We start from the raw sequence: 11,792 nt of genomic DNA on the forward strand, positions 1-11,792 counted from the left end.
TTAAAACATAATTTATTGAAGGGCATTTAACGGTAATCTATTATTACAATTAACCAAGTATCTCACTAGTTGATTGGCATTATGCCAAATAATGATTCATCTAGTAAAAATAGGCTGTCCAGAAAATATATTCAAAAGAAAAGATCCATATAGAAAACTGTGATAAGGAAGCCCACGCCCGCCAACGGATATACAGATTCTCCATGAAATATGAAATTTCATTTTCTTATTAAATTTTCAATAATGTAGGGGAGAGAGGTTAACAGTGGATCAGCAGGAACTATGAAACATTCGCAATAAAATAATAATGCATGGTCAGAATCGTCTAATTCCCTAATTAATTATTTCACAATTTCTAATTCTTTACACGTGTTGCTGTATTTTGAGAGAGATCTGATAACTGCATCTCATTCGTTTTCGAGCTCTCCATCGAGACAGAGGTTGTTTTTTCTAGTCCGTAGTGCTGTGTGAGGCGATAAAGAATAGTTTTAATCCGCATTCAAGGTTATTTTGCCAGTTCGGTTCGGTCCTCAGTCTTTTGTTCGCGTGTGAGGATTAAACAATAGCCAGCTGTATAAGCTGGATCGGTTCGTCGTTGGACACCAGTTTAAAGCTAAGTGGTTTTTGTCTTTTGTAACACATTTATTGCTTTCTTCCGTCTGCGCGGGCGCTGACCCCGTGCGTTGACGTTTTCTATGGTTCCCTCTCCGGATGGTCAAATGGAAGTTGAATCGGGTTCAACTTCTAAGGCTCCCCCCCGGCCCAAATGCTATCCAGAACTCTCAACTGGTCCATTTGTGGTCTTCTTTCGGCCCAAGACTAAATCACTGAATCTTCTTCAGATTTCTAGAGACCTGACGGAACGGTTCTCGGCTGTGACCGAAATTTCAAAGGTCCGCTCGGACAAGATAAGGGTGTTGCTAGCCAACTCAAAGCAGGCAAACGATATTGCTTGCTGTGAGCACTTTACGCGGGATTATAACGTGTATATTCCGGCTGTAAGAGTACAATCCGAAGGCGTCGTAACCGATGAGAGTTTGACGTGCGAGGATCTGCTGAAGTACGGGGTTGGCCGATTCAGAGACCGCTTACTTCAGCCAGTTAAAATACTTGAGTGCAAACGTTTGCACTCAGTAGTAGTTGCGGGGGATGGTTCAAAAACGTACCCCCAATCAAACTCTTATCGGGTGACCTTCGCTGGTACCGCTTTGCCAAATTTCGTCCTCTTGCACAAGGTTCGTCTGCCTGTGCGTCTGTTTGTGCCGCGGGTCATGAATTGCACAAAGTGTAAACAATTGGGTCACACAGCCACCCATTGTAGCAATAAGGCCCGCTGTGGAAAATGCGGGGAGAATCATCTAGATGATTCGTGCAGTAGGCAAGCCGAAAAGTGTCCTTACTGTGCGGAGAGTCTGCATGATATCTCGGCATGTCCCGCGTACAAACTACGCGGGGATAAACTGAAACGTTCCCTTGCGGGACGATCCAAACATTCTTTCGCAGAAATGTTAAAGAATGCTACGCCACCATCCTCAGCAAACATCTATACTCACTTGCCTCCTGACGAGGGCGAGGCTGGTAACCCACAAGAGGGAACATCTACTAGGGTGCCTAGAATTTATAGGAAGAGGAGGAACACTTCCTCTCGTAAAGTTCCTTGTAAAGGCCAGAAGGTGTCCCTTGAGGGGGCTCCGAAAGTCACATCTATTGGAAGTGTTGCAACCAAACCGAAGCAATTAGCTCCTGGTCTCGGAGGATTAAGCTCAGAGAAGGAGTTCCCAGCACTTCCAGGAATAATCACAGCACTGGAATTATAAAACTCTCGGACATAGTGGACTGGATAATAAAAACTTTCAATATTACTGATCCTATTAAAAGTCTTATGTTAGCTTTTCTCCCTACAGTGAGAACATTTTTGAAGCAGTTGACTGCTAAATGGCCCCTCCTCTCAGCGATTGTATCCTTCGATGGCTAACTCATCGAACGAGGTCACGGATTTGATCACTGTTCTACAGTGGAATTGCAGAAGTATCATCCCGAAAATCGATTCCTTCAAAATTTTAATAAATAATTTGAGTTGCGATGCATTTGCATTATGTGAAACTTGGTTAACTTCCGACATAGAACTCAACTTCCACGACTTTAATATTATTCGCCTGGATCGAGACACCCCCTATGGAGGAGTGCTTTTGGGGATCAAAAAGTGCTATTCCTTCTACAGAATTAACCTTCCCTCGATAACAGGTATTGAAGTTGTCGCTTGTCAAGTAACAACCAAAGGCAAAAGCCTTTGCATAGCTTCCATATATATTCCCCCCAACACCGCGGTTGGGCACCGACGGCTACAAGACATCTTAGAATCCCTGCCAGCACCGCGACTAGTTTTAGGAGACTTTAACTCTCACGGTACAGCATGGGGTTGCCTCTATGATGATAACCGGTCTTCCTTAATTCAGGATCTTTGCGATAACTTCAATTTGACAATTTTAAACACGGGTGAAATGACACGGATTCCTGCTCCTCCAGCGCGCCCGAGCGCCTTAGACTTGTCCCTTTGCTCAACATCGCTGCGGTTAAATTGCACGTGGAAGGTAATTCCTGATCCCCACGGCAGCGACCATCTGCCGATTGTAGTCTCAATCAATAACGGTTCAAGGCCATTGAAATCAATCAATATTTCGTATGACCTCACACGAAATATCGATTGGAAGAGCTATGCTGCCGCGATATCCGACAACATCGAATCTACCCAAGAACTTCCTCCGGAGGAAGAGTACAGCTTTTTGGCTGGCTTGATTCTCGACAGCGCGAATCAAGCTCAGACTAGGCCAGTACCCGGCGCGAACATACAAAAACGTTCTCCCAATCCCTGGTGGGATAAAGAGTGCTCAGACGTGTACGCAGAGAAGGCCGCCGCGTTTAAGACCTTCCGGAACGACGGGTTACCCGCCAGTTTTCGACAGTACGCGACGTTAGACAAGCGAATGAAGAGTTTGATGAAAGCCAAAAAACGCGATTATTGGCGCCGGTTCGTCGACGGATTAACGAGAGAAACATCGATGAGCACTCTTTGGGGAACAGCCCGACGTATGCGAAATCGAAACAGTACTAATGAGAGCGTGGAATATTCAAACCGTTGGATATTCGATTTCGCCAAGAAGGTTTGTCCGGATTCCGCCCCGGCACAGAAGATTTACCGCGCCGCGTCTCCTCACGATAGCGCGAACGAAACACCTTTTTCGATGGTGGAGTTCTCACTTGCTCTCTTGTCGTGTAACAATAAAGCTCCGGGGCCAGACAGAATCAAATTCAACTTGTTGAAGAATCTGCCTGACTCTGCCAAGAGACGCTTGTTGAACTTATTTAATAAGTTTCTCGAGGCTAACATTGTCCCACTCGATTGGAGACAAGTGAAGGTCATCGCCATCCAAAAACCAGGAAAACCAGCCTCCGACCACAATTCGTACCGTCCGATCGCAATGCTATCCTGTATCCGGAAGTTGTTCGAGAAAATGATCCTATCCCGCCTCGACAATTGGGTCGAAGCAAATGGCTTACTGTCAGATACACAATTTGGCTTTCGCAAAGGCAAAGGGACGAACGATTGTCTTGCGTTGCTCTCAACTGAAATTCAAATGGCCTATGCTAGCAAAGAGCAGATGGCATCAGTGTTCCTAGATATTAAGGGGGCTTTTGATTCAGTTTCGATCAACATTCTTTCAGAGAAGCTGCACCAGCATGGTCTTTCAGCGACTTTAAACAACTTTTTACTAAACTTGTTGTCGGAAAAGCACATGCATTTTTCGCATGGTGACTTATCGACATCACGATTTAGCTACATGGGCCTTCCCCAGGGCTCATGTCTAAGCCCCCTTTTATACAATTTCTATGTCAACGACATTGATGAATGTCTTGACAATTCCTGCACGTTAAGGCAACTTGCAGACGATGGCGTGGTGTCTGTTACGGGACCCAAAGCTGTCGATCTACAAGGACCATTACAGAATACCCTGGACAATTTGTCTGCTTGGGCTATTAAGCTGGGTATCGAATTCTCCACGGAGAAAACTGAGCTAGTTGTATTTTCAAGGAAGCGTGAACCAGCACAACTACAGCTTCTATTAATGGGTCAAACTATCGCTCAGGTCTTCACAGTAAAATATCTAGGGGTCTGGTTCGACTCGAAAGGTACTTGGGGATGCCATATTCGGTATCTGAAACAGAAATGCCAACAAAGGATCAACTTTCTTCGTACAATAACCGGAACATGGTGGGGTGCCCACCCAGGAGACCTAATTAGGTTGTATCAAACAACGATACTGTCGGTAATGGAATACGGATGCTTCTGCTTTCGCTCCGCCGCGAACATACATTTCATCAAACTCGAAAGAATTCAGTATCGTTGTTTGCGTATCGCCTTAGGGTGCATGCAGTCGACCCATACGATGAGTCTCGAAGTGCTGTCGGGCGTTCTCCCGTTGAAAAATCGATTTTGGGAACTCTCATATCGATTGCTCATTCGATGCGATATCTTGAACCCGGTCGTGATTGAAAATTTCGAAAGGCTTGTTGAGCTCAATTCTCAGACCCGTTTCATGTCCCTGTACTTTGACTACATGGCGCAGAATATTAACCCTTCTTCTTACAATCCCAACCGTGTGCATTTCATAAATACTTCTGAATCTACTGTTTTCTTCGACACATCCATGAAAGACGAGATTAGTGGAATTCCGGACCACATACGCCCACAAGTGGTTCCAAACATTTTTTATAATAAATTCCGAGAAGTCGACTGTTCTAAGATGTTTTATACTGACGGATCAAACCTCGAAGGATCCACTGGCTTCGGTATTTTCAATCAAAAGTTCACCGCCTCCTACAAACTCAGTGACCCTGCTTCAGTTTACGCCGCAGAACTAGCTGCCATTCAGTATACCCTTGGAGTCATTGAAACATTACCCGCAGACCATTACTTCATCGTTTCGGATAGCCTCAGTTCCATTGACGCTATTCGCTCGATGAAACAAGGCAAGCACTCCTCGTATTTTTTGGGGAAAATACGGGAGCTACTGAGTGCTTTATCTGACAACTCTTTCCAGATTACCTTGGTATGGGTCCCTTCTCATTGCTCCATTCCGGGCAATGAGAAGGCAGACTCCTTAGCTAAGGTGGGTGCCTTAGAAGGAGACGTTTACGAAAGACCAATTTGCTTCAGCGAATTTTTCAGTATTACTCATCAGAGAACCCTCGAAAGTTGGCAAACTTCGTGGAGCAGTGGAGAGCTGGGAAGGTGGCTACATTCGATAATCCCTAAGGTATCGACGAAACCTTGGTTCAAGGGGATGGATGTGGGTCGTGACTTCATTCGTGTGATGTCCCGACTCATGGCAAACCATTACACGCTGGATGCACATCTCCGGCGTATTGGGCTCGTGGATAGTGGTATCTGCGCTTGTGGCGACGGCTATCACGACATCGAGCACATTGTCTGGGCGTGCACCGAGTACAGTTCCGCTAGGTCTCGGCTAATGGATACCCTGCGGGCCCGAGGAAGACCAACCAACGTCCCGGTTCGAGATGTGCTGGCAAGCCGCGATGTTCTCTATATGTCCCTTATATACACCTTTGTGAAAACCATCAATATACAAGTCTAACTGCCCCTTGTTATCTCCTTATCATTCTCAGAACGCTCTTCCACCTGTATCAAACCATCTGTATCGAATGAGCCAACAAACACGGGACCTACGGCACGAACATAACACGCTTAACTCGAAATGTAGCCGATCCACATCTGAGCCGTACTACGAAATCGTCTGGAAAAACCCCTGCCATCTTGAGGAGGACCACCCGGCGTCCCAGTACATGATTCCCCTGATGAAGGCCACCCGAGTTTGTAATCCATCCGTTGATCTCACGATGCCTGAAACTGAAATAATTTTCTCTCCCTGCCATCTTTGTCTACCCTCCCTCCCCTGACTCTTATACCCAGAAGTAACACCCCTACCCCCCCCCCCCCCCCCCCAATATCATCACGAAGCATTTAGCTCTTCTTGTCTCTTCTAGTTTTAACTATTATATTATATAATCTCGTTGAAATTGCCCAACTCTACTACCCACAAAAATAACTATAATTACGAATCTTTACAAAATTCAATCATGCCCTCTAGTTATTCCTAGTTTTAAGTTAGTCGTAAAAAATTGTCCCCCTTAATTAAACATTATTTGCTCCAATAATCTCACTGATAAAAATGTCAAACCATATTGCCACAAAAACTAAATGACCCCCCTAATCTTACGAAAACAATATTATCCCCTTGTGTAGATATATAAGATAGCTATAAAATCGCATTAGTTTCATTTTTAAAAAAATCAATATGTAATCCCCTAGTTTTAAGCAGTTTGAAATGTAAAACAAAACAAAATTGGCACCTTTAAGCCAACGCAACGTGCCTTATCAAATAAACGATTTGAATAAAAAAAAAAAAAAAAACTGCATCTCATTTAATGAATATTTGTTTGTTTTGTTACAGCCAGAGTAAATTTGCAATGAAAAACATTCTTCCATCTTTATGAGTTACCATCCATTGAATAAATATTGAGTCCATTGTTATTTATAGCAAATTTTATGCTCAACATTTGCCGCGAACAAAGTTTTTTGGTAACTTGTCATGGTTTTGTGTAATTTCACAATTTTCGTGAATAGACATTGGGTAACTGTGAAACGATGACGTATGGGGAACAGTGGAATTTTCTTATTTTTGTGGTCTGTCTCAAAATGTGAATGGGTTCCGATTTTCCGCAGTAAATACTACTCATATAGTGCAAAATTGGTAAATTTGAACAAATTTTGTGGAAATTGTCGCTACTTTCAGGACTGGACCTAATATGCATATATGGTAGTCCTATGTTACGCGATGATATAGTGATTTCTTTCGTAAGCAAGTGATTTTCGCCTCAATATAACTTTAATTCGAAGCTTTAGGATGATTCTTCGTCAAAACAAAAGAACAGAATTTACAAATAGAATATTTCACTATAGACGACGTCGTGTTTCATAGTTCCTACCCATGGGGCGCAATGGTACATTTTACCACCGACTGTTTATTACCAAAAAAAGTAATTTCTCGTGAGTTTAACCAGTTGGAAAAAATATATGTATTACTTAATAATAGAGTGGCACTATGTACCACTTTTGGCTACCCAAATATCATGTATTATCATCAAATTTAAATCGTAGAAAAAATGTGTTCACTGTTACCCCCTCTCCCCTACTAATGAACTTAGGTAAACAATCTTAAGGTTAAGTATTACTTGATCGATTAGTGGTCGAACAAATGACATTATTTGATAAATTACATTGTTATACAACGTTCGCACTACCAGTTAAAACGGGTTTAGATGCTATCTTGGTGACATTTTTCTTGTTGCTAATTATTATAGTATTATTAAACCAGTTCTGCAGCGTTTTATGTTATATAAGTGTTTTATGTGGTAATAGGACTGACATAATTATATCCCCAGTACAGCGATTTGTTACATAATTTAAATCAGATTCATTTTAAAATTTAAATTGTTATAATGGTTATCTATTTGTTGTATAATTTACAACGGGATTAGAACTGTGTTTTAAATACATAGCGCAGGACAGACACTCTGACTGGATAAACTGGGAAAAGAATTTTAAGTCCAGTAACGCTTACGTAACTTGCAAAAACTGCTGCTGGGACAGTAAGTTCTGTTTTAAAATTTTCCGTTTTGGGCAGTACGAATCAAAAGTGTTTGAAATTAGAAAACAAAAAGTTCTGCTGGGAATGTGATTGTTTCCGATGCAATTACTCTCCCATATAAAATACTACGCTGCTGAACAGTGCTTTAGAAATAACTACAGAAGCACGTTGTCTGATGCCTTACTGATAAAAAACATATAACCGAAATATGCAACATATTAAAGCCAATAGGCCCTTTACCCTAGAAAAACTCTAGAAAGAGAACTGCGGAGACTCCATTTTGGATCGATTGGATTCGCGTTAAGCTGTCAAAAAACGAATCCAATCGAACATTGCCTATCCTTATAACATTGGACGTGTTGCCATACAATGCCGGGGCATACGTTGCCAAAAATGCTGTTTTTCTCTCCGCAGTTCTCTTACTAGAGTTTTTCTAGCGTCTACCGCTTATTGTAGTGTCCAGACGCTGCAACCATGATCTTGTCCGTTCGACATAAGAACAAAAAATGATTCAAACGTGTACGCGTCACCTCTTCATAAACTAACCGTATATGGTTTAATCACTTAGGTGCTAGTGTGTGCAAATGCAAACGTTGCCGATAATCGATAGCGCTTATTGCATCGCCCGAAGACGATGTTGCTCATATGGGATAAGAGCAACAACTGATTTAAACGGGCACGCGTCGCTTCTATTTATGACTTTTCGTGTTTGATTGAGCCACCAAGGTATTTCCTACTGACGGCTCTGCCTGAGAAATCAGCCTCACGAATGGCAATTTTCCCTTTTTTCGTGAACTTTTTAATTTTAACGATTTTCAAAAGACTACTTTTATTGCAGAGATATTAAACTATTACTAATATTTAAGTTAGGTGTTTCTGAATTGGTTGGTGTATGAAAGATTAAAATCCATCTAGTAATATCGAAGTTATAAGCGTGCAAACCTTACATAGTTTCGTTACATAGGAGATAGTTTAGATTTTAGAATGACACCTAGCCCCAGATAGTGGAGTAAGAAATTTTCAATGTTAAAAATGACGGCGGCAAATCGCCCAATTGTTGCATTTGACATAGCTCCCCAATTGCCAGCAATTTGCTGACAACTTGAAGGGCAATTAGCGCATCCGAGTTGGCAAATAGCCCCCCGTTAGCCAGCAACTTGCTCTTTTTGACTGGGTAGTGATGTGAAATTGGTACCTTTTTATTTCTTTTTTATCTCATCTATCGTAAACAATGTTGAAGATCTTTTCGTTGATAAAAAATAACGGATTACAATTATATAGTTGAAATAGAGAATCGTAAGTTGATGAAAATAAATATTGTTTTTGTTTTAATTTAAAGAAAGGTTCTTTATTTGGCTGTATACTAACTTCTGTGACTCACAGTTCAGTTCTATGTTTCATAGACATTAAATCAATTTTAACTTCGCTTTCTATTAAATAAAGACCCTTATTACAGTACATCGCTACAAAAGCGAGCTCAATCAATTTGAAAAGAAATCTGAGGATTATGATTGATTACAGAACTCTGGAATTTTCGATTGGAATGTTTTCAGGCAGGAATTTGATATTGATGCAATTAGACAACTGTGAAATCAAGACCAATAGATCCGTTACATATCAGGACCCCATTCCGAAAATTTATCAAAAGTCCTCATGATGTTTACAACAACAAATTATCAATCTACGGATCAGATAATTGTTATTGTAATATTGAATTAAATCAGTCAGTATCAATAAATTTTCAACTTCAATCCAATTTTTTTGTGTGGGGGGGGGGGGGAGTTGTATCGTGTTAAACCCCAAAACCTTCTCTAGGCTACGCCGTTGCTTGGAGTTATTTACTTCGCTTTCATTTTCCGATATGTTTCAGATCGATCCGATGGTTATAAGTTAGAAAAATTGCAGTCAGAAGGTTCGTACAAATGAACATTTTTGCACTGATAAGTTATCAAGTTCCTTCCAGACAACTTGGAAGTGTTTGGTGATTGTCTAGCGGTTGTAGATAGAAAAATGAAATACAAAATTCCGTTTTATCGTAATAATGTTTGGCTTATTTCAATGGATTATTACTATATTGAACAATAAATAGGCGACAAAGAGTAATCAACAAACAACAAGCCATAACTTTTAAAGTATTCAAAATAGATATTTGAAGTCTTCAGAAAAGTTATTCGCAAAAGTAAGAGCTACAAATTTGCTGAAGTCATCATTTCGATATAATCACTTCCAAGAAAATTTGTGAAAATATCTCACTCATAGGGGGATTAATCAGCAAAAGCACAATACCAAAGAAAGGGCGAATTGCCTCCATTATATTCTCCGAAGATACTATTGACCTAAAATAAGCCGTTTTGGCGTTAATAATAGATTACATGTTTTTGGTCATATTTCTGGCAATGGGAAATGATAAAAATCTTTCGTCCGCATTTAATGTTAAATATCTCTTTTGATAATAGTCCGATTTCAACAAGCTATAGCTTGTTCGAAAGGTATTCGTAAAAGCTGCCTTAAAATATATAAATTGGTAATCTATGTTGTCAATTTCGGCAGATAATTTTAAAAAAACTGCAAAAAACGCCATTTTTACACATTCAAACATTCATATCTTGGAAACAAAACATCAGAATCAAAAATAAATTAACAGCGTTCTTACTGTTTGTTGGTTTTACATTTCTTATAAAAGAAATGTATAGAATTCGCTCAAACTTTCAAGATTTTTTCCGAGGCCCGGAGGGCCGAGTCTTATATACCAATCGACTCAGCTCGACGATTTGGGACAATGTCTGTGTGTGTGTGTGTGTGTGTGTGTGTGTGTGTGTGTGTGTGTGTGTGTGTGTGTATGTAACGGACAAATTCGCATTCGTGTTTCTCAGCAATGGCTGAACCGATCTTATCCAAACCAATTTTAAATGAAAGAACTAAAAAACAGTATGAACGCTATTAATTTGTTTTTGGTTCTGATGTTTAGTTTCCAAGATATGAATGTTTGAATGCGTAAAAATGGCGTTTTTTGCAGTTTTTTAAAATTATCTGCCGAAATTGACAATATAGATTAACAATTTATATGTTTTTAGACAGCTTTAACGAATACCTTTCGAACAAGCTATAGATTGTTGAAATCGGACTATAATAAAAAGAGATATTTAACCTTAAATGCGGACGAAAGATTTTTATCATTTCCCATTGCCAGAAATATGACCAAAAACATGTAATCTATTATTAACGCTAAAACGGCTTATTTTAGGTCAATAGTATCTTCGGAGAATTTAATGGAGGCAATATGCTCTTTCTTTTGGTATAGTGCTTTTGCTGATTAATCTCCCTATGAGTGAGATATTTTCATAAATTTTCTTGGAAGTGATTATATCGAAATGATGCCTTCAGCAAATTTGTAGCTCTTACTTTTGCGAATAACTTTACTGAAGATTTCAAATATCTATTTTGAATACTTTAAAAGTTATGGCTTGTTGTTTGTGGATTACCTTTTGTCGCCTATTTATTGTTCAATATAGTAATAATCCATTGAAATAAGCCAAACATTATTACGATAAAACGAATTTTGTATTTCATTTTTCTATCTACAACCGCTAGAAATAATCACCGAACACCTTCAAGTTGTCTGGAAGGAACTTGATAACTTATCAGTGCAAAAATGTTCATTTGTACGAACCTTCTGACTGCAATTTTTCTAACTTATAACCATCGGATCGATCTGAAACATATCGGAACATGAAAAGCGAAATAAATAATTCCAAGCAACGGCGTAACCAAGAGAAGGTTTTGGGGTTTAACACCATACAACCCCCCTCCCCCCCCCACCACAACCAAAAAAAATAATGGATTGAAGTTGAAAATTTATTGATGCAGACTGATTTAATTCAATATTACAATAACAATTATCTGATCCGTAGATTGATAACCTGTTGTTTTAAACATCATGAGGACTTTTGATAAATTGTCGGAATGGGGTCCTGATATGTAACTGATCTATTGGTCTTGATTTCACAGTTGTCTAATAGCATCAATATCAAATTCCTGCCTGAAAACATCCCAATAGAAAATTCC

Source organism: Topomyia yanbarensis, chromosome 2 (assembly GCF_030247195.1).
Source record: "Topomyia yanbarensis strain Yona2022 chromosome 2, ASM3024719v1, whole genome shotgun sequence".
In the NCBI taxonomy this organism is placed as follows: Eukaryota; Metazoa; Arthropoda; class Insecta; order Diptera; family Culicidae; genus Topomyia; species Topomyia yanbarensis.